We start from the raw sequence: 26,492 nt of genomic DNA, 5'->3' as shown, positions 1-26,492 counted from the left end.
ATCAGCTCCTAGATTGCCACACCAAACGGGACTGCTGAACGTGCGTGGCGGACACTTTTTGAAATGGCAAGATGCCTACTCATTGAATCAAAACTCCCTAAAAACCTCTGGACGTATGCACATATGGCGGCAGCCTATATACGCAACAGGTGTTTTAACAATACACTATCTTAAACTCCATATGAATCTTTCTGCGGTAAAAAAAAAAACAAATTTAAGCAGAATGCATATATTTAGTTCAACTTGCTTCGCATATATAGAGAAAAAGAGTAAATTGAATATTAAAGCTGACAGAGGTATATTTCTTAGATACGATAAAAACAGTCCAGTCAATTTAATATTTTTCCCGAAAAAAATAAAATAAAAAGAATCCGGTGTGTAAAATTCACAGATACGTTTAATTGTAAAGACGAAAACTCGTCATATGAAAAGGATGGAATTATATTACCTCAAATAATTAGAACAAACGAAAAGAATAAAAATGACGGAGACGAGTGTCGTCGATGATGATGATGATGATGATGATGATGATGATGATGAAGTCGAGAGATATCCCTAAAAGAAATAGAAGAGGACCCGATTTTTTTGTGGTCGACAATATAAAAGATTATTAAATCGACTATTGCTATTCAGTGGAAAATGCCCCAATAGACTGTGAAATTTATATTACCTCTCCAGAGGGATTTATAATGAGAATAAAAATAGCGTGTGGCGACTTAATAAGTCATTATATGGTCTAAAGCAGTGTGCTCAGTGTTGGAACACAGTATTCCATGATTATATTATTAAACAACAATTTAAACAATGCGCTGTAGACCCCTGTTTATATACCCAACACAAAGACGATAAACTACTGATTTTGGTTTTGTGGGTCGAGGATATTTTAATCGCATCAAATTGTGACATAATGTTAACTGATGTTAAGAACAAATTAAGTAAAAGATTCAAAATGACCGATCTTGGAAAAATATCCTGGTTTCTGGGGATAGAATTTACTCAAAGCAAAGGACTTGTTACGATGACTCAATTGAGGTACATCGACAAAATGCTATTAAAATTTGGAATGGGAGAGTGCAAGAAACGCTCTACACCGGTCGAAAATGATATTAATAAAAAGTATACACAGTCTGAAATAATGAATGACACACAATATCGCGAAATTATGGGTAGTCTTATATATTTAATGACTGCAACCAGACCCGACATATGCTATACAGTAACGAAACTGTCACAGAGATTATCACGATCGACAATGAAGGATTTAAACAGAGCTAAACAACTCCTACGTTATTTAAAAGGAACTAAGGAACAGAAGTTAGTATTTAGAAAATCAAGAAATCCCCTAAAATTAGAAGGTTTTTCGGATTCAGACTGGGCAAACGAAGAAGATCACAGGAGTGTATCTGGATATTGTTTCAGACTCTCAGAAAATGGGCCTATTATTTCATGGAAATCTAAAAAGCAACAGATTGTATCTCTCTCTATGTGTGAAACAGAATTTATCGCGATCACACACACGACCCAGGAAGCACTCTACCTTAAAAATATCCTAAAGACTATTTTAGAGCCAGAATTGATTACAAGCTCTGTGGTAATTAATTGTGATAATCAATCCAGTATATTCTTAGCACAGAGCACGAATGATCAATCAAAGATCTAGGCATATGGATATAAAATGCCATTTCGTAGAAAACGAGAGATCTAGGCATATGGATATAAAATGCCTTTTCGTAGAAACCGAGATAAAGCTACAACGATTTTCTCAAAACTTGTTGGTGAATTCGACTGAATAATTTTGTTTTCAATGCCCTGTATGTATATAGATTTCTATATATTAAAAATACAGACCAGCGAAGTTCCACTTATGAGAAGGATATTACTTTTTTGCATGAATATCAGCGGAAAAACCTAGGGATAATGCTCAGTATATAGATTTTTCTATATATAAAAAGAAAAAAAATAGGCCTGGACAAGACGTTAAACGGTATCCATTTTATTTTGTATTAACACTTTAACCTTTTAACCTACTAATACTTTTGCTTAGAAAGAAAATCCTTGTAATTTTCCTTTTGGACGTTTGAACACAATTAAAAATGGCATCTTTTTCAATGCTAAAATTCTAAGATCCAAATGATTTCTAATTTTTGTTATGTCTAAGTAAATATAAAAATATATATTAATTTTTGAGCAGAACAAACACAACGGACTTCCCCATTATAAAAAATAGGGTGGATGTTGCAATATTTTTGGTTGATAATGGGGGTAGTTATTTAAATGCTGACCACCTCAGCATTATTTGGCACAAGGCCTGGAAAGTGGGAACCCCGCAGGCTCCCCTAAAGGAGGGGGACTCCTGCAATTTTAAAAATTGCCTGAGTAACCCCGTCGGCATTCCCCGGTCGGGGCGCCTCAGGCAGCAAGCAATAAACTTGCCCCACCGGAAAGCCCGGTGGCAAGGCCTGGGAGGGTGGACCTCCTAGGTATTACCCAGGCGGTGTACCTCAGTCCAACAGGTGCTGGGCCGGTTCCCGGCCCCTCACCTGTTGGGCTGAGTGTCAAGTGACGAATCCTTGACTGGTACTACCCTGTCTCCCTGCAGCCGAGGCCGCTAGGAGACACATCCCATCACAACAGGGTTAATAATGGGGGTATGATCCCACACAGTCGGACGATTCTATTTATAAACGATGCTGCTAAGAACTGACGAATCAAATTAATTCACGTTCTGCTACAAACCAATCAGAAACCAGAATTGCTTCATAAATATTAAACCTTTCTGGTGCAATTTCACATGTTCATTCCCGGGTTTCGACACGGTAAGAATATTTTGTTCTGTGGAACTGTCTACTACAAACAAGTCACCTACCAGGACTTGTCTGTAACAGCGAACCATCTGAGGATTCAAAATGGCTTACACTTCTACACATATGGGAAGAGCGAGGAGAACACAATAGAAATGCCGAATGGGTGAAAGACATGAAAGAAGAGTTACAACAAATCAAAGAAGGAACAGTGAATGAAATCAGCAAGGAACCCCTAAAGAAAACCATAGGAAAAATGGCAAACTAGAGAGCACCAGGGCACGACGGGATACATGGATACTGGTTCAAAAAATTCACAACCTTACACGAAAGGCTAGCCCAAAACATGAGAAGATGTATACAGGAAGCAAACGTGCCTGACAAAAGGTAGAACCCCACTGATACAGGAGGACACGGAGAAAGGAACCGTCCCCAGCAATTATAGTCCAATCACGTGCCTACCCACTATGTGGAAGATACTGACAAGACAACTGAGGGAGCAAATCTACCGCTCACTGAATAACCGTGGACTCATGTCCGAGGAACAGAAAGGATGCCAAAAAGGGAAAAGAGGGACATAATCTGCTATATGTTGATCAAAAGATCCTAACGGAGGTTAAAAGCAAGAGGAAAAATTTAGCCATGGCATGGATCGACTACAAAAACGCGTACGACAGGATCCCCCAAGCATGGATAATAGAATGCCTAAAAATGTATAAAATACCAAGCCGGATCACCAATGTAATAGAAAATGCAATGAAAATATGGAGAGTGGAACGGACAGCAGATGGACAACACATAACAGAAATTAACATACAAAGAGGCATCTTCCAACGAGACTCATTATCACCATTACTGTTCATCATAGCCATGATGCTCTTGAATAGTATTCTGAGAAAGTGCCAAGCCGGATAAAAGTTCCCCAATGCAGAGGAAAAATGAACCACCTGATGTACATAGACGATCTGAAATTTTTTGCAAGGACCGAATATGAGCTAGAGACACTAATTAACACTACCAGGATCTTCAGCCAAGACATCTAAATGGAATTTTGAATGGAAAATTTATAAAAAGGGAAAACTGGAAACGACAGAAGGCATGGAACTACCCAACCAAACACAAATGAGGGCACTAGCAGAACAAGGCAACTATAATTACTTGGGAATTCTGGAAGCGGACACCATCAGAACAACAGAAATGAAAGAGAAAATTTGAAAGGAATACCTCAGGAGAACAAGAAAACTCCTGGAAACTAAATTATATAGCAGAACCTTAATAAAAGGTATAAATACATGGACAGTGTCACTAGTGAGGTACTCTGGACCGTTTATAGGATGGATAAAAGAAGAACTGAGACAGCTCGACCAGAAAACCAGGAAACTCATGACCATGAATAATGCACCCAAAGGATGATATTGACAGACTCTACGCGAAAAGGGAAGGCGGCGGGAGAGGACTGATCTGTATAGAAGACTGTGTGAAGGACACAAAAAAAGAACTAAAAAATACATAACACTGAAAGGATAATCATGGCAGCGAGAGATGCGGAGAAAACCAACAAAACAGAAAACAGAGAGACAAATGACAAAACGAGAAAAGAGAAACAGAAAGAGAAACAACTCCACGGAAGATTCGTAAGAATGAAAAAAGATGAGAATAACGAAAACACCTGGACATGGATGCGAAAAGGATATATAAACCGAGAAACTGAATCCCTAATAACCGCAGCACAAGATAACTCGATAAGAACCAATCATATCAAAGCAAGCATCGATAAAACACAAGAAAACAGCAAATGCAGACTATGTGGGCAAAGAGACGAAACGAAAAACCATATAGTGAGTGAATGCAGCAAACTGGCTCAAAAGGAATACAAAAGCAGGCATGACCAAGTGGGGAGGGCAGTGCACTGGGAATTGTGCAAACGGTTGCATTTTGAGCGTACAGATAAATGGTACAAGCATAAACCCGCAACAGCACTCGAAAACGAGAACCACAAACTCCTATGGGACATGGACATACAGACGGATAAACCCATCCAAGCAAGAAGACCAGATGTCGTAATAATTAACAAGAAAGAGAAATCCTGTCAAATCGTAGACTTTGCTGTCCCAGTTGACCACAGAGTGAGTATGAAAGAAAAATAGAAACGAAGCAAATACACAGAACTAGCCAGAGAGTTAAAAGGGATTTGGATGATAAGGAAAATCAAAATAGTACCGATAATAGTAAGAGCACTGGGAACAATCCCCCCAAAAAAACTGGAAAAAAGAATAGAAGAAATTGGAATCAGAGGAATAGCTGCAAAAATACAACGACTAACGATAATGAAAACGGCTGAAATATTAAGGAAAACTCTTGAATGCGGAGAATAACATAAGACAAGATAACGAAGAAGCGTTACAGGGAATGAAGAACACCGAAGCTGCAGATCTACATGTTCTACACCCCCCCATCATGCATCTCTTCATTGTTTCACCACCGTCCCCCCCCCAAAAAAAAAGTGATAACAAAGAGCCGAGAACGGTCAAGGAGGATGGAAAGACAGAGGAGGGAGCACTGGCCAGACCTCCGCTGGATAAGTGCGAAGAGAACTTGGATCTTGGGGAGGCTTAGTACCACTCAAATTCTAGTGTAAGCCAATGGCCACTGCCAGCGAGAAATTAATGGTAAGAGGCTGTTGCGATGATGCAAATTTATTTGCATATGCTATCGAAGGAGGAGGAGAGAGCTGGACGTCTGGGGAGATTTGTTGTCACTCAGCTTCCAGAGAACACAACAGGTCTCCAATCATATCGTTTGCTGACTCGTGTGAAAGCTCCAGGTGAGCCAATAATAATAATAACATTATAAACCATAAAATATCACGATAAAAAAACTGAGGCAAACGAAATACCAAAATACATCTTCATATCATGGTGGGGAAACGATTCCGACATAAGTCTTTGACTAAAACAATATTATTATTATTATTATTATTATTATTATTATTATTATTATTATTATTATTATTTTTATTTTTATTGTTACTATTATTATTGTTATTATTATTGTTATTATTGTTATTGTTATTATTATTGTTATTATTTTTATTATTATTGTTATTATTATTATTGTTATAATTATTGTTATTATTATTGTTATTGTAATTACTATTGTTATTAGTGTTATTATTATTGTTATTATTATTATTATCATTATTATTATTATTATTGATACTTATATGATTATTATTTGTATTTTTTAAAAATTTTATTTCTTATTCTATTCATTACCTTCTATATTTTGACACACAGAAATATTTTCATATCTTAATTATATTACGTCGATTCCCTTTTTCTTGTTTTTATTCCTCTTCTTTCTTTTTTATTATTATTGTTGTTCTTTTTTCTTCTTCTGTGTGTTTCTTTTTCACCTATATAAAATGTAATTAGCTTATTTTATTTTTATATATTATGCGACGAACCACCTTACTAATTTATTGTTGGAAAATTCTTTCTAATGGCATCACGGACTCTACTTTTGTATAAGCAATATCGATTGAAGAGTTCACAAGTTACTTTAAACTTGCTGGCCGAAGTATGCGCATGAATGTGTAGCAACATATAATAGCTTATATAAAAGAAATAAACAGTTCATATAAATTATTAAATAAAAGAAACTTTGTCTCTGCGTGTCTGTGTTTGTTTCGGTGTGAGTTCCTTTCCTATGAACTTGGATTTTTATGAAATTCTGCAGAAATGTACTTTATGTTCCGGGGTGTGTTCTTACCCAGTCTAACATAACAAGTATATTTGAGAAGTTTTATTATCACACAAGCCGAAAGGCCCGACATATAAAATCAACAGTACACTCTTTGATATCAGAGGAACGCATTCAAAATGAATGTTTTTCTTTAAAGAACAATGCCATCATGATACGTGACTTTGCCTTGTACAACTTTTATTCAGGCTATTACCACCGCACGTAGTAATGTCAGACATATAAACGGTAGGCTCTTTAATATAACAGAGGCGCGTTAAATTGACTATGTTGTTTAGAGCACAACTGAAGCGTGATACTTGAAATTTCGCTTACAACTTTAATTCAAGATATTATAACTAAAAATGTTTTTATAAAATCACCAATAGGTTCCCTACAGTAAAATGTAGACTACTATGTATTGTGAACTATGTCACTGCGAGGAGGCGCCGCGATGGGTCCCCATCACTCAATCGATTTGATTGAAAATAAGGCGATTTCTCCCACTTCGATGGTAATAAAAATATGGAAGGATAAAAACATTCGCTGATCATCATTCACTCATAGTTAACGCCGGGCCCCCCTGCTATATATATATATATATATATATATATATATATATATATATATATATATAAATATACATATAATGATTATATGATGCCATACAGGGATACCTTCATAGAAATAGATTTCTGCTATCACGCCTTAAATGTAACTGAGGTATAACCTTTTTACAACAATAAGGGTTATCGGATGCCAGGATTAAAATTTAATGTAGAGTTAAATAGGTAGAAGTGTTACAATAGAAATGAAGGATCCAAATCTAACATGCGAATATAGTTTCCTTTCTTCTTTACCGGGAAGGAAATATAAATAAAGTATATAGCTCATCTAGGAATGGGTTTTTTTCTCCATAACGGCAATCATTCTTGTATTCAGTCGTAGCAGTATTAAAGGTAAAATAGGTAACACCCTCTTCAAATCAATAAAACAACTCAGCCATTAATCTAGTTATTATTACAAATTTAATTAGCAACTTGGGGGCTGTTAATCCATTTAAATATTAATTCAATTGATTTTGTCATCTGACACCCTAGGTTAGTAGAATCCATGCTGACTTACTTATACTCCTACTTCACTCCATGGTCCAAGTGTTTTTTACCCATAAATGCAGGAGTAGATATCTTCCCACCGGAGTAAAACACACTTGGAGCCGTGGGTAGTTTTGCTGTCAGAATAATAATTAGAGGACATATAATATTTTATTTATTTCGACAACCCAAGAACACAACGCGTGAATTATATGACAGGAGCAGCTTAAGTGATTAATAACAGATGCGGGTTAAACCCAACCTATTCCTTTAGATCAAAAACATAATTTATATATTTAATTTGTTAAATAATTCATTGTAGCACGCTCTGGACCTATCTGATTAAATTAATTATTAAATCATAGTTGCCTTCTAGTAATCAATGATCCGAAAACAAAAATTGCCTGAATTACCCCCTTTAACAATTATAAGAAACAAAATCGACCCAGTTTCAAACAGAATTAACAGCAGTACTTAACAACTTAATTGGATTATCTCCCTTCAAATCATCCTAAGCAACGACATAAAACATTTTTCAAGTAGAATAACTCTGGATTTTCAGACAGTAAATAGATTAGAACACTTCACCGGAAATGTACTACACTGTTTATATATATTTAATACACCTATTTTACTTTATTCTCATATTAAATCAAATTCTAAACCTTAAATGGTCTTAAATCCATGTACCAATAGAACGATTATCTATAAACATTACTTGCCATTAATACGAAACTAACACTAACCGTAACATCTTTACAAGGTTGTTACGGCCCTAATCTAAATATAGAAACAAAATGAAAAAAAAAATTTTTACAAAATATCAATCATTGGGAAATAAAGGAATTTAGAAACCCAACAAACGGGATATATATATATATATATATATATATATATATATATATATATATATATATATATATATATATATATATATATAATTAATGGTTTAGGGCTCTCCATAGAAACTTCACATAACTTTGTTCTTAAATAAGGATACGAAAATTAGGCGATACATTAATATTTAAATGGGCTTTTCCGTAACTAAGGTAAATGTTTGTCGCATACTTTTCCCGTTAGGGATGCCCTTCTTTTTTTTTCTTTCTATTCAAAAAATGCTACATTGCCAAAAGTATGTTTATTCATAAAGTCTGAAGAAATGCTGATTTTTGAAAATTTTCAAACTATATAATGCTTGAAATTGTCGAACTGGACATTGAAACAATTGTAACGTAAAATGAAATAAACTTTTCGTTGCCATCAACATCTTGTCTTGAAGTCTTTATTTTGCACACACGGTATATTAATGCTCAATTATGAAATGTGATGATTTTGTAGCTTAATCCTTAAGTCAACCATTTTTGGCTTAAAACCTATTCGTATATGAAAAGTTACTGAATAACACGAACTCAGTATATTACATATAAGTTTATATATGTAATAGTGGCGCCAAATATAAGTCCGCACTTGCGATTTTTCCAAAAACCACAAATTGAAGTTAAATTGAATATCACTCCATACCTCATTTGATTCGGCTTTTATTCCCTTATGATTGTACTTATTCATATTTTACTTTCAATTGAAGTATTCTAGTAGTCATGTCAATTTCAAAATTAAGTCAAAAAGAAACTCCGAAGCAACAAATGAGCTTAAAACCTGCTTAAAATATCCACCTCTTAGTCAACAAAGCATATCTAATCGTAATTGTTGTTGTTCTAGGTCATACAACGTAGCATTTCGCCAATATACCTCGAATTTATCTTAGTGATCATCAGGAGCTCATGAATCTCCACCTATTTCAATCGAGAAATTGGCATCAAATTTAAATATGATGATAAAACGGTAATTATAACTGTGCAAAAGCATAAAAAATAACAGTGTTCGTGATACCCCTAAACTGGTGGTGCTAGAGTTACTTCTTACAGGGAAGACAATTCTACGCAGATCCGCAGAAACAGATTAGGAACGTCTCCCAAAACCAACAACAGAGTAATCTTGTTAAAATTGCTCTCTTTCTACATTTAAGAACAGAATTAAGGAATTTAATTCGCGAGGCTGCGCTGCAAGATGTAAGTCAGTTATTTCTGTAAAGAATAGAAAGCGCCGTCTGGGGTTTACCAGATGGCACAAAGATCTTGACTCTTCATTTTGGTCGAGAGTCGTTTTAGCGACGAAAGCAAGTTAAATAAGCTACGCAGTGATCGTAGGCAGTACGTCCACCGAAGAAAGGACGAAGAATACCCTAGGTGTACAGTTTTAATGCTGCAATGTGGTGCAGATCCGGTTTTGGTGTTGAGCGTTAATAATGCAAATAGTCCAGAGTTTATAGTTCGCTTGCAAATAGTCCAGGGCTTATAGTTCGAATTAAGTAAACCAAGTACACTAATATGGTGACTAAGCATTCCCCACCTAACTTTGGCAATAATTTGCATGATAATCCCTTTTTCATGCGGGATAATGCTCGGATTGCTACAGCTGCCAATGTAAAGAGGTCTCCCTAAGAGCATGATATTCCGTATTTGGATTAGCTTACACATTTTCCAGACCTCAATTCTATCGAAAACGTATGGCATTACATCAAGTGAATTGCAGAATGCTTATGCTACTAAATATTAACTAGTCCATTGTGTCTTGCTTTATTTGTGTTGCATTAATGTTCTAAAGTTAAATTAAAATAACAAATTTTCATTCTTTTTGCCGTCTTTATTTGATGTTATTTTTTTAAATTGACGTGAACGCTAGACTACTTCAATTAAAAGTAAAATATAAACAAGTAAAATTATAGCGGAATAAAAGGTGTATCAAATGAGGTATAGATTGTTTAAACAGTTACGTTCAATTTAGAGTGTATACATATTGTTATATATATATATATATGTATATATATATATAGTAAGTTATAAAACGTATATGGCGATTAAGCTTAATCGCCATATACATTTTATAACTTACTAACAAGCTCTACCTACGTATTGAGCACTTTTGAAGTAAATAGTTAAAGTTTGCGCATAAATCTATACTTTCGTATAATTATTTTATGTGAGTAAATTAAGTATATATATATATATATATATATATATATATATATATATATATATAGGAAAGTGTATATCTTAATACATTTCAACGTAGAAGATTCATACACCGATCATTATGAATTTTGAAATTCAATTGCAATACTTAAGATGTGGTAATCCTACGTTCATCAATTTTAAATGCTGTTTATGCAATAGGATAAAAATAGTAAAAACCATTTCGTAAAAGTTCAGATATATCAGAAGTTTTGAATTTAAAATAATAGGATTTAAAACTCAACTAATAGATATTCTTTATATTTCAGATTCTTGTAAATATCTAAAAATCTTTTAAAATGCAGAATATAAGCACAGAATTGGATTTGAAAATGAAAATGCATCAGATTGGTACGGAATTTGCTTCATGGTTTTAGATCTGAATGAAAAAGTAATTAATGAATTTTCAATTATTCTTAAGACACCATGATCTGGAGCTTAGAAAACACAAATCATCTTATATGGGTTTTACTTCTACAATTATATAATATATAACCTATTCACTGATATTAAACAGAAAAAAAGCCCAATAAAATATGCTGAAATACGCGTTACGCATTGATATTGGATAGTACTCATAAACATTATCAATTGATAGAAACACGAATAGAAAACCGAATGAATTGGGCGAATTGTTTTTCTATCGTAAATAAACTGATATCGAAAAGTAATATTAAATCTGCGAAAATGTTTGAATTTTAAATAGTCGATTCGAATTTTCTCGCTATTAATATATATTTTTAAGTTCCAAATCTTTTTTTGTTTTGATGAATTAATGTTTTTGAAATTACACACACGCACACACACATACACACAAACAAGCGCGCACAAATATATATATATATATATATATATATATATATATATATATATACAATCATGTTATCAAAGAATATATCTTTAACAAAGAAACTTATCTAGAAAGGAATAGCTCTACATTGTTTAGAAGTATAAACGAATATATTAAATTAAAGATGAGGAATAAAAGTCGTATATAAGTTGTTATATCATCAGAACATAAGTTTTTTTTTCTCTTTTTTGTTCTGAATTCTTTTTTGTAAAATATGCTATTAATGAACATTGTCTTCTTACATATAAAACTAAAAGAAGAAAAAAGTCACCCATGAAAACAAGAACCTTCCAAAGTAAAACCTTAATCTATTATCTAAACTCAAATGTAAATTACAAAAAATTAAGCCGACTTCACAAATTGATAAAAGTTCATTCTTGGATTTTAATTATAAAGTGAAGCTCGAATGATTCAAACTCGAAATAGATAACGCCAAAACATCCCCACATAGGAGGGGAGATTATCTTCAAACAGCCTCCTGAATTTATAATTGAGCACCGGACTTATACTAAGGAGATATTAATAAGTCCCTCGTACCTATTCCTTTTTTATAATTGGGAGTAGATAATGCAGTGGATGTGTTATCGGCAGCTCCAGTAACTCTCGCTTCTCCTTCTTTATCCTTCAGTCCTTATTCTAATGAGTGATTTTTCTGACAAAGGGTGAAGAAAAAGCTGCTTTCCAGGTCGGTAGTACTTGGTAAAGAGTAGTCTGAGATGTGGTCATGTCACTAGTAAGGGTGCTGGAGGTAAACGTTTCGTCTGGGCTGATGTTATCCGCCTGATAGTCAAGGACCCGAACCTTAAATTAACCACTAAGGAAGCTGTCCTATCAGCAGGCGCAAAGTAAGTGGGCTGCTGTATTGCCATTTGGTGAATAGATTCTGGACGATGCAGTAGTCTCTGGTGGGGTTCTTCGATGCCATACTAGTGGGTAATTGTTACGGCTTTTCCTTATCATGTGCTGTATAAAAAATTCTGTCCTTTTCTCTCTTACTTTCCCTCTCTGTCCTGCTCTAACCTGTTCCACAAATCCCAAAACCTCAATATGAAATATCTCCAGAAAAAAAAAACTCGAATAAACCTAGAACCCCATCTTCCAACATAGACCCCTACTAACATGTGTCCTTTTCCAACATCAGGGGTCTACGTTCCAACCTTCCAGAGGTTGAAACCCAATTAGAAGTGATGAAATCGGACATATTCGTTCTAAGCCCAACTGAAATAGAGCCGACCACTTCCCTAGATGAGTTCATAATTAACGGATACTCTAACTTAACATCTAAATCTGACCCCCAAGCCGGCCATAGGTATGGAATATGTGCCTACATTAAAGATAGCTTCCCATGTGGCAGGGATATCTCTAGGGAAGATCCTAATTAATCTTATATATGCTTCCAGGTTGCATTTACTTACACCACTGCATTTATATTTGCCCTCTATCTGCCCCATAACATCGGAGTTACTATCTTTATCTGAGAAAACAGACCACGACCCTCGGCTCACATTCACATCTGTGGTTACCTCAACCTCCATAATGTGGAATGGCTGACCCACTCAAATAAGACAGATGATGAGGGGAGGTTCTGACATGATTTTGCCATTGCCTATGACTTCACTCAGATTGTTCGCGAGCCCACCCGTGTGCCCGATACTACAGGTCATTATGCGAGCCTTCTAAACCTTTTTTCTCCACTTCCCCTGAGCTATGTTCCTGTTCCATTCTTACTCCTCCGACCACTTCGTCGTATCAGTTAAGATAAAAATGAAATGTACTAAGTCCCCAGACGTACCCCTCCACCGTACTGTACACCGATACTCCATGGCTGACTGAGAAACTTCCGTACATTCATATCTTATCTACCTCTGCATTCCATGTTTAAAAAGGATGTGTCCTCTATAAGATCAGACTGAATGATTAATTGTAGGCATAGACCGATTCATACCATCTAAAAAATTCCAATAAAACCCTAATAACCAGCCATGGCTCTACCCAGAATGTGCTGCTGCTATCGCGCACAGAACTCACTTTTTCCATAGCTACCAACGTAATAGATGCACTGAGACTAAATCTGATTTAAGGAACGCCAGCAACCACCGTAAAAGAGTAATAAAATGCAAGAGAGCTATATGCTCAATCTGTTTAATCCAAAGTAGCTGATCAGCGGCTTTGTTCCCACCAGTTTTGGCAAATAACAAATAGTATCCTGAACAGAAGTGTGCATTCTATCCCAACCATCATCAATGGACCCGAGGTCATCTCGTCAGCATTTAGACAAGATCAAACTATTTGCCAAGAACTTTGCAGCAAATTCTAGCCTATGCGACGAAGGCCATCAACTCCCCCTATTTCCTCCTATAACACAGAACACGCTAGGTAACATATAAATATCTGTGCATGAGGTCGCCAAGCTAATCAAGAACCTTGATTCCAGTAAAGCAACTGCCCCTGTCGGCATCCCAATTATAGTGTTAAAAAAGCTTCAACCAGAACTTCCATACTTACGAAACTGTTTAAGCGTTGCCTTCCCAACACCATGGAAAGCCTGATTAGTATGCCCTGTATTTAAGAATTCAGGTGATAAGTCATCTCCCTCTCAGTACAAACCAATAGGTCTCCTGTGTGTCATGAGTAAGTGGCTGGAATCCATATTAAAAAGAGAAGTAGTCAACGACCTCAGCAGAAAGAACCTTCTTACTGACACGCAATATGGTTTCCGTTCTGCTAGATCTACAGCAGATGTGCTAACGGTTATATATCATAGGATTAGTGAATCCCTTGACAAAGGTTTCCTTTCCAGAGCTATTGCTCTTGACATATCAAAGGCCTTAAACAAGGTATGGCATACGTGCCTACTTCACAAGATTTTAAGCTACAGTATAACTGGAAATGTTTTCTCTATCATTAAATCATTTCTCTTTGATAGGCTCATAAGAGTAGTGGTCGATGGACAAAAATCAGAGGCCTGCAGTATTAATGCTGGAGACCCTCAAGGATCCATCCTGGGCCCAACTCTCTTCCTGATCTACATCAATGATCTCCCTAAACACATACATAAATCATTCGTTGACATCTATGCTGATGACACGACCATCTATGGTAACACATCAAAGGCTGTAAATGATAACGTTCTCTCAGATTCTCTCTCCTCTGATCTCGAGAGCGTGGTTCAGTGGGGGAAGACGTGGCTGGTTATTTTTAATGCATCCAAAACCAAACTCCTATCTTCATCATTAACACTCTGATCCCCATCTGGCATCAACTGAAATGGATGGCTCTCGTCTAGGAGAAGCCCATGTTTTGACAATCTTCTGGGCTTGATCTTTACTCCTGGTCTTAAATAGAACACGTACATCAAGTCTGTTGCCAAGGTCGCTGGAAAGATGGTGAGATCCTTCTACCGCTGCAGAAGATATCTCACTCCTGATGCAATTCTCTATCTATATAAAAGCCAAGTACGGCCAAGGATGGAATACTGCTGCCATATCTGGGCAGGAACTGCTAAAACAGCCTATCCTGCCTTTACAGAGTACAAAATAGACTTCTTGGCTTAGTGGGGGGATCCCCTTTTCTCTTCCCTGCTACCTCTCTCCCACAGAAAATACGTTGCAAGCCTATCTTTATTTTATCGTTATTTCCATGGCAGGTGCTCGTCTGAGCTCTAATCTCTGGCCCTTCTTCGCCAATCTTTTACGAAAAACACCCGTCTAGCTGAATCCACTGTCAAAAATTTCCCCCACTCTCTATCTGTGCCTAAATCAAAACGTAGATTCCATGAACAAAGTTTCTTTCTTAAAAGTGCACGCATGTGGAACTGTTTCGTCTGCCTGCTTCCCACCTGACTACAACCTGGATGTCTTTAAGTCCAACGTAAACAAATTCCTGATGAAGCGCCCCTTAAGTAAACACTTTTATTACATCCCAACACTAACGCACTGTACATGCAATAACCCTTATCCCTGAGTGGCTTCCGGGCCTTGATAAGTGATGACCACCTTGTAAAAAAAGAGAGGGGTATTAAGGAAAGTTAAACACCCTTTAGTCACGATGTTTCGAAATAAATGCTTCTCATCAGAAGAGAACGACCAGAATTATACAAAATGTAAATATAAATAAAAACTTTCTTAATAATATTTATTTTTAAAATATTCCCTTTTTTACTTTTTTATTGTTTTGATGATGGTATAAAGTGATATATAAAGTTTATTCCTCATCTATCATTTAATATATATATATTTATATGTATATATATATATATATATATATATAGAGAGAGAGATAGATAGATAGATAGATAGATAACAAGCATATTTGGTACCAATTTGTCTGATGGAGTTAAAGAGAATATGCGAAAACCACATTAAACTGTGTATGTCCTCTAAAATAGATTTTATATGCCTTTTAATCTAGTTGCACTTGCTCTGAATTGTACTTTTATGGTTAACACAACCACGTGTTCACTGTGAACTGTTTTACAGTTTCTCTAAACAATTTTAACCATGCTTCGCTTCTAAATAACGATTTCCGGAGTGAAATTCAACACATAGCTGTCAAAATACACTACTAGAAATTCGACATTGCTGCCATAAACTTGTTGCTCCCAAACTCGACGCTATGCTGTCAAAACTTCTCGCTTCAAAACTTCACGCTCTGCTGAAAAAAAATTAACTACAAAACTTGATACTCTGTCAAAACTCTTAACTTCAAACACGAGGCTCTGCTGATAAGACTTGCTACTCTAATATCCAAATCTAAAACCAACACAGTCTCTGAAAAATCAGGCATATTATTCTAAACCTGAAGTACCTTACTTGCACATTAAGTGAAAATATCATAAAAAGAAATCGCCGCCATTTTTTTTCTTTTTTTTCAATATTTTTTGATTGCAGATATCCTACTAACTACTGAAAATAGGATTGCACTAATTTTTAAAGGATTCAATCCCAGATGATTAACTTATCTCGACTTTGGTAGCATTTAAGATCATACGTTGATTAATATTGAATACATAATTTACGATAACGAGTCACTTATAATAAATACTAAAACAGTCTAGCATAATCGTAAATGAGATGGGTTGATTGTCAGTTGAATGATGAAGAATATTATAAGTTTGAAAGTAATACATTGAACGAATAGACTTTACTTGTAGAAATGATGAATGACAAAGAATTATTAGCATTATATTTAAAAAATGAGCGTGTCGAAACCTATATGGAAGCAAACCCATGATAATGTTTTCCACAGATGGAGCTACTACTCCTTTTGATGTTAAGTCCTTGGTGGAAGAAACTATTCTTTGCAATTGTTTAAAAACACGTTCCTATAATGAGTGTATTACAAGAACTAGATATTGTGGGAATCGTTTAGATATTCTGTTGAAATATATAACTGGAAACTTTTGATATGTTTATTTAATGTATGTGCAATTGGTACATATAGATGTTTTGTGATAAAATATTAACACATACTCAAAAGCTAAAGTTTTGTTAAAATAACTCTTAATAATTAGAAAAAAAAACTTGTAATTATGAGAGAAAATTTTCTTGTATATTAGCTTCATATATTAGTACATGGTCCTGATTTAGAATTACTGTCCGCGAACGATTTTTGTAACCTTTCCAAATATGCTATTACTGAATTCGAATCTCAACTAACTCATGTAAGCGGTTTTCAATTTCTTAAGGTTTGAGGAGTTTTTGACTAATGCGAAATTATCTTTCTCTGCCAAATGAAGTCAGGCCAGGGATTGACTAGTTCGCTTTTTTTGTCCTGAACTAACCGTTCGCGATCTAATTTAGTTGAGTCAGACATGACGGTGTCCTAGCCAAATACCTAATCAATCCCAAGTTTCAAGCGTCGCACTAAATAGAGTATATTACCTCCCTTATTTCCAAACTACAGATCTTTGGGTCCTTTAATGTCAAAAGGAAACCAACAATCAACATTCAAACCCAGCATAATTTATTTAAGGTCGAACTTACGCTAATTACGAAACAAAGCGGAACAATAAACGAAAGCAATACAGAAGCATATTGAATAGTTGCGAATAGACTAGCGTAAAAATATTTTACAATAAAGACTGCTCAATCTCACACATAATAAAGAATAATAAAATGTATTTTTATATGCTTTAATTCAATTCAATTAAATACAATATATTGACACAGAATTAGCACAAGTCTAAATCAACGCGAATGTCATGCAATAATTAACCCACAAGCCGTTCACAGAAACCTAATCTATATTTAAGTCAAAGGAGACAATTTTGTCGACATTATTTTAGGAAATTGATATCGCCCTCCACAATAAAGCTCCTAGTAGTCCCAAATAGCCAATGTTTTGCTAGTAATTATGCTCTAAATTTTAATCTCCAGTGATCTAAATAGAATCGCTGTGCCAGGGCAATTGTGTTATATGCATTTATAAAATAATAAGTAATTAAACTTGGTTGCAAAAATAAGGATTTCTAAAATAAACAATCGTTGTCAGTTGCATAATTTCGTGTTCCTTAATATTCCTCGTCAAATAGACAAATAAGAAAGACACAATTTGGTATTTATTAGACAGGAAATACATTGAAATAAAAATGAAAAAAAAGAGCGATTATACATCAGGTTGATTGCCAAATGTGCATTACTTCGTGCATAATTCCGGATGCATATACTCCTGATCTTTATAGAGGCGGAGGAGTGTAAACAAAATAGCCTAATAGAAATACAGAAAACAGATACAACTGTATGCGGAAAGCAGCCCTTCTATGAAACCATCTGCATTTTGAATATCTATACACAATGGTGCATATATAAAACGAAGCCAGCAATGGAAATGAAAATCTTGACAACATCTGTGAGAAAAAAATTGTGCATAAATAGACCGGATGCGATAAAAATCAACAATCAGGAGCAATTTCTTCCTCCTACCAGATTATATGATTTATATCAAGGAGGCATAAAATACACAAATACTTGTAAAGAACTAAAAACAAAAAGTATAAAACAACTATTTAAAGGAGCGCTTTGGATAATTCTAACAAACAAGTCCAAAAGAGAAATCGGAATCAATCGCAGAATTGACATTTTACAACTCATGAGATGAATTATTAAAAGAACCCCTTGAATGTTTAAAGCAAAGAAAAACATAACCAGGGAATTCCCACCAACCATTGGTCAGTTTAAATAGAAATATAGAAAATACATTACATAAATGTAAGATAACATGTAGAAATTTAAGATAACGTGTAGAAACCCCTTCCTCCTTCTCTTCCTCAAACCGATTTCTGACACTAGTCTCTGCTATTACAGTCCAGAATCCTCTTTACACGTCAAAGGGGATGAAAACACCGAGTAAAGAAACCTACTTGGAATGGATAGTCATATTGCTACTCAAATTCCATAGAAAGCTATCGCTGGTTATCAACGAAAATCAATAGGAAACACGCGTTGCGATGATTCGAGGTGATCAGAAACAGCTATGAAAAGAGAGGAAGAGTGCTGTGAATCTGGATATATTTGTCACATAGACTCCAGGAAACGCCCCACTCTTTATCTGTGCCTAAATCCAAACGTAGATTCCATGAACAAAGCTTCTTCTTAGAGGTGCACGCCTGTGGAACTCTCTTCTGTTTGCCTGTTTCCCACCTGACTACAACTTGGATGTCTTCAAGTCCAACATAAACAAATTCCTGATGAATCGCCCCTTTAAGTAAGACACTTTATCAAATCTTCAATACTAACGATTACTACGATAATATCTTATTGATTACTGTTCACGCAGTAACCCTTATCCCCGAGTGGCTTTCGGGCCTTGATACGTGGTGACCTCCATGTAAAAAAAAAAATCACAATTTGTTATTGCCTGTAAGCAGTATCTGATAACGACTAGCGTTAAATCTTCTAGGGAGTAACTAATAAAAAATACGGCTTATACTAAGGAAAATATGTTAAGATAAACTTCAGCTTATTTGTAAATTATTTTTAAATGTGAGTTAATCAGTGTTGGTTTTCCTCAGATTTGTAAACAATACATATTGAGAACACAAAATACATAAGAAAAGGTGTCTCAGTTTTGGTATTGAGTTATGATAAAAAGTATTTTCTAATTCACCGTAATATATAATTAGCTGAACAAGTCACCAATTACGCTCTTAATTATCTATGAATTTCTTCGTCACCATCTAGGTATGCTGATCCAAACATTATCAAGTATTAGCACATTTGCTTACGTGTCTGTGAGAATTTAGAGAAAGAGCGACCCGATTTCATTATGAATATCTAATTTACATGCGTATCTTTACACACCACCAACCATGTTATACTACTACTACTACTACTACTACTACTACTACTACTACTAATAATAATAATAATAATAATAAGAAGAAGAAGAAGAAGAAGAAGAAGAAGAAAAGGAGGAAAACAGTTTAGATAACAACCGTAGTATAAAGAGTACTACGAACAATTCAGAAAAACTTCAAAAATAATGGGAGAAATTTAAATTAGCTGGAAGGGTCAGAAAATGCAACATATAGCAATAATGAATCAGCTAATATATTGAAAAATTATAAAATGCTGAAACGAATCATATAAACCGCGAAGAATAAATATTAACATGAATATTGAAAAAAAAATAAAAACAAAAACAAAAAGTATTCAAAAAGACCTAAATCACAAAATTGCAAATTTATAAACTCTTCCATAAAAATTGTATATATATATATATATATATATATATATATATATATATATATATATATATATATATATATATATATATATTTAAATAAGGGAGTAGTCACCAACAATGTGTATTCTTTAACATTATTTTATTATTCCGTGTCTTGGTTTTTCATTGAGAATTATGTTTGGATCATTGTAATAATGTTTTTAAGTCATTGAACTCGTTTACGTACGTTTCAGACGGTCTGATGCGTCCTCGTCCAGACCGTCTGAAACGTACGTAAACGAGTTCAATGACTTAAAAACATTATTACAATGATCCAAACATAATTCTCAATGAAAAACCAAGACACGGAATAATTAAATAATGTTAAAAAATACACATTGTTGGTGACTACTCCCTTATTTAAATATACATCTTTCTTTCGTTGGAATTTATTAACCCATTTTATATATATATATATATATATATATATATATATATATATATATATATATATATATATATATATATATATATATATATATAGTGCCGCACAAAAGTTTGCAATACTCATTTAAAATTATCAGTTTTTGTATTTCTAGCTTCCAAATTGTAATGAAACTTTTTATAAACATAGAAAATGTATTGAAACTAAGAGAGGAACGGTGGGAAAAATAAAAAAAATAATAATCTAACACAACGCGAAAATAAAACTCAGTAATTTGTAACGCAAAAATTTGCGACACATTAGCAAAATAATATCTAATATTTTGTAGCACATCCATTATTGTTGATTACAGTATGCAAACGTTTTGACTAATATTCTACGAACTTCTTACATATGTCTTGTGTTTTTTTAATACATTCTTCCACACCAATTCTCTCCAATTTTCGCAGATTTGAAGGTTCTCTTCTATGGACCCGTAATTACAATTCCCCCCATAAATTCTCTATAGGGTTGACTAGGCCACTTTAAAACATTCACTTTATTTGAATTAAAGTAATTTTGTGTTTCGCAGTGTGCTTTGGATCCTTATCATGTCAGAAGATCCAGTCTGATTTAAATTTGAGTAACTTCACACTTTCTTTAAGCTTTTCCTCCAAGATACTCCTATACAGTGCTCCATTAATTTTTCCTTTTATTATTTCCACTGCTGATCTAGAGAAGACGTCTTTAACGTGACGGGTTCTACTGATTGTGTCCTTGCTAACTTTAATTTCACTGTTTTCTAAGTCCGTTTGCAGTTCTTCAACAGTAATTCTAGGCGAATTCATATCCTTCCTTGTTAATAACCTTTGAGCAGGTTTGATTATTTTTCGAGGCCGACCATATTTGGCCAAAGGAAGAGTTGATTTGCGAGACTTCCAGTGCCGAATTATTGTTCCAACAGAATTCAATAGAACCATCAACTGTTTGGATATTGTTCTATATCTCAATCCATGATGAATACTTATAATTCGTTTTCTGAGTACTTGACCAATCTGCTTATTCTTTCCCATGATGTGGTTGCTTACAATACGGTGATTAGATAAAGAATGACGCAATACTTTTACTAATTGCTTACTTCGATGTCTATTTGTTCTGGGGCTCAGTTGGGTCCACGGGAACGACACGGGAATCACGTAGTAGGTGGTTTAAAAGTGTATTAAGGAAAGGTACAAGGATATAGAGAAAGATAAATTGCACTATAGGTTGCTGCTATGCGAGCAGTGAATTAACAATGTTTTGATATTGTTCAAATACCTAAACTCAATTTGTGTACACAAAGAGCATCGCTTCATGCGCTAATGGTATCACTTCCTAAATGCTTAACATAAGATAGAAAGCATTATAGTCATCCACATACAGTAGTGTTTCGCTGTTTCACAGCTCATCTTTCTCCCTCCCCCTCTCTCTCATATATATATACATATATAGATTTATATATATATATATATATATATATATATTCTCATTTATTGGAACAATCTAAATATACATTTTCATTTTAATTTCTTGTAACTTTAGATCAACATACGTTGATTTTTTCGTACTGATATATATATATATATATATATATATATATATATATATATATATATATAACGAATCTTTTATATACTGTTTACAAAAGAAAATAAATTGAGAAAATCAACAAACATTAAACCATTTATGTTTGCAAAGTTCTAAGCCCTAAATCTCTACTTTTAATATATTCGTAATATAATTAATTGGCTTCTGTTCGAGATAAAATCCTTTGATATTAACACACAAACTCTGTCGAAAGTCAAATCGATAAGTTTACTCTTCTTTGTTTACTGCCGAATAACTTGATTTCAATCATGATCTACTCCGTCATGAAACTCGACCTTATTGATTTGATTCTTATCTTAAAATTAAGTGTGCTTATTTTTTGTGTGTGAAAACATGTCTCCTTTGATATCTATCCAATTCTTGATTTCCGTTACTGATATGAGTCCCCCTCTGAGTTAAAACAGTATAAACACCTCAAACCCCACGTGGATATTTTAATTATTTGTTTTCTTCTCTCGAACCCAGATCTTTCATCAGTTCCGGTAAGTATCGCTGGCAATCTTTCAAATCAGAACTAACATTATGGCTGGAGCTATGTTAGAATTACAAGTTGCGTCTCACTTGAAATAAATTAAAATGAATATCACTGCAGATTCATTACGCACACGTATCAATAACATTGACTCTTGATTTACTACAGGTGGCTACTTTTATAAATATGTTATTTTTCGAATAAGCCTATGCAAGTAAACCAGACTTAAAGTATTAAAAAATATCTTGCTGATTTATAATAAATGCTCTCATCTTTATTGTGATTTTCACAACGTTTCGGCCAATGATCTCCGACTTTCTTCAGGTGTATCTTGTCGAACTCGTGAATGTTTCTAAAGAACTCGGGAATTTGGAGGGAATTTCGAGCAGAACCCTTTATTTACTTCACGGGGGTAGCGTGCTCTTGTTCCGTCAGCCATGACTGGGTAGAGGTCCTAAATAATTCGCAAATGTATATTTAGATCACCCACACTGAGGAATGGACCTTCAACCTTCAGGAGAATATCACTTTTAATAAAACGGAAGCTCTATATTGTCTTTAACAACGTTTGTTCAAATGAATGAATGTTGCCTAAATACACGCACTATATATATATATATATATATATATATATATATATATAAAGAATGTAATTGTTCGTATATTCTTAAGATGTAATCTAAAAAAATAACTAATTTACTGGTTGACTTAAAATTTTGCAAAATTTTTAATCGGATACGTGAATGTTTTTACATATAATTTTTTAAATTAAAACCTCCAGCGAAATCCTTATTTAATAAATTATTTTGTTTTCTTTGTAAGAAACTGACGATTTTATAATAAGGGAATTGATCACCGGTCACGTGATAATCTTCGTTCTTAAATCTTTTACCTCCTCCCATTTCCTTTGTTGACACTAGACATTTTGACAGGTTTTTGTTTTGGTTGTATAAATACTCTCGAACCTTATATCGAGTATAAAAAACTAAATTCGATAAGCATTTCACTGAATGTAAAGAGAAGTTAACAGTTTTTAATGAGCAAAACTTTTTCACATATAAACAAATAAATCAGTTAAGAGTTTTAAATAATAATAATCTCATCCATTTTAAAAGCATTTTTTTCACAAATATACAATAGACAACTTTTTGTTTAAATTGCTATTAAAATGTTTCATTTACGATAAGGGGCTTCCTGCTTGAGTTCATTAAATAAGTAACTTGCCTACAACGGATTCTTTACAGAAATATGCAATACTGGATTATATTTTACATAAATGTTATTTTACAATGATTTAATTCTGTTTTTTTTTTTTAGAATTATAACAATATATTACTTTATTAAATATTTATTTAGTATTTTTTATTTTTATTGTTTCCTGATAAAACAAGTGTAAGAAACACTTATAGAAATGTAAAAATTGAATTTCATTATTATTTTTTTGTTGAAAATGAAAAAAATATTAAAAGAAATGTAAAAATTAACGTTTATTATTATCATTATTTAGTTATTATAAGGTTATTCTAGCAGATTACCTTACAATAAAAAAACAAAATATCGTAATAACTGAAATTAACTTTAAAATACTATGAATAAAAGTGTTTTATATTTTGTAGTCAAGTAAAAATGAAATTTCTACTTGACTAAATAATTCAAAATGCGAAAGATTATTTGTTTCAATTTAATTATTTTACTGTGCAAATATCTTTATAAACTGAAATTAAAAAAAATCTCTTTTTATCATTTGTTCATTAAATTGTTAGGTACAGTAATTTGCTAGATTACGTTTTTAAATTTACTAACCAGGTAAAAAATTGAATTTTTATTTGATTAAGTAATTCAGAATTAGAAAACGGATTTTTGTTTTAATTTAATTATCTTTACTGTGGAATAATTTATATCGGTTTAGAACAGGTTAAGGATTCGTGGAATATGTTTAATGACAGATTTGGTAGAATGAAAGTCTACTGTCGTCCCACCGCTACAAATTCAGAATACAGACATGTGAGCGAAAAAAAAAAAAAAAAAAAAAAAACACACACACACACACACACACACACGAAAAGAATTCAAGGAGACATCTCCTACTCGAGGATCTTTTGATTATTTTCATGATAATTCAGGTAGTACCAAAACAAAACACCGTGCATGGTTTTGCACTTCGAACATAAAACAATAAAGAAAATGTTTTGTTTTTACATTTCTATAAAGTTCCCTTGAAATGATATATTAAATATATCAACACAATCAATGTGTTGAAATTGGGGCAATTTTTATGAAATGGTGTGTTCCCTTATGTTTTCGTGTTTCGTTTCATGCTTTGTAGCTCTCGTTCCATATTTACATAAACTGTGTCTATTTCCATCATCTGTTTTTGGGAACGCAATTAGTAAATATTGCCAAATATTGCATACTAACAAAGTAATAGGAAATTATGCACATACAGAATATGCACCGTCTCTTCTTTTCTTTTCGTTTAAACACACTGAACCACAGCAACGCGCAGCCGTCGATTTCTACATATGAGGTCTGTCACAACAACTAAGTTGTTCGGAAATCGATTTGTTTATAGTGGAGAAAGCTTTGTGCAGAGCCAACTACGCTTTCTGGTACAGCTGCTAATTTCAGTTGGTGCAATGGCTGATGCAAGGCAGAGGAGACAGCAGATCTAAAGTTTTAATTCAGAGTATCTCTTCTTCTAGATGCATGTCTTAACGAAGATTGAGGGTGTATTTCTCCTAGTTGATTGAACGAGCTTCTAAATACCGTGGTCCATACAGTGCCAAGTATTCCTAAATGTGTTGCTGGCCAAGCTTTTTCTTGTTTAACTTAGGTTATCCGGCGGTATATATATATATATATATATATATATATATATATAAATATATATATATATATATATATATATATATATATATATATATATATATATATGTACCGCCGTAATGAGCAAATAATTATGTCAGACCCTGTAAGAAACTCGTTTCTTACCGTTGAATACTTTCAGTTGAATTAATCCGGTCCATTTAGTTCTTATGCATAGATCATCATATACTGATTAGATCACTGTGTCTGACGTAAAAGAAAATATTTAAAAATAAATGTTTAAATTCAACGTTATTTCTCGTGTAGCGGATTGCATACAGTCTTTGCTAATCGAACCAGAGATGCCTTTTGTTGCCAGGTTCGGATCTGTCGACTGGTGTTAATCGTGATACCATGCACTGAAGATTCCCGAAAGGATGAAACACTATTATCCGTAGGTATTTAATTATTATAGTAAATAATTATATATATATATATATATATATATATATATATATATATATATATATATATACAGGGTGGCCGAAAAGTCCCAGGACACTATACAGGTATTTTTAATAAAACACAGTATTTTTTAATGAAACAGACAGAAAACATATAATAACATTTTCGGCCAGTGTCCTGGGACTTTTCGGCCACCCTATATATATATATATATATATATATATATATATATATATATATATATATATATATATATATATATATGTGTGTGTGTGTGTGTGTGTGTGTGTGTGGTTAGTTGCATCCCATTACCCAAGGGAAAGTATCAGTCCATATTCAAATTTTTTATTTTCTTATTTTTTATTTTACCGAATTATATCTTATTCTTTGCCGTAGTAAGCCATAACGAAAAATATTGTTTTTAGTGTTTTGACTAATATTGTTCGACCATTAAATAG

The sequence above is a fragment of the Euprymna scolopes genome, chromosome 1, assembly GCF_053919585.1.
Source record: "Euprymna scolopes isolate OS-2025 chromosome 1, ASM5391958v1, whole genome shotgun sequence".
Classification (NCBI taxonomy): Eukaryota; Metazoa; Mollusca; class Cephalopoda; order Sepiida; family Sepiolidae; genus Euprymna; species Euprymna scolopes.
Note: the sequence above shows the minus strand (reverse complement) of the source record.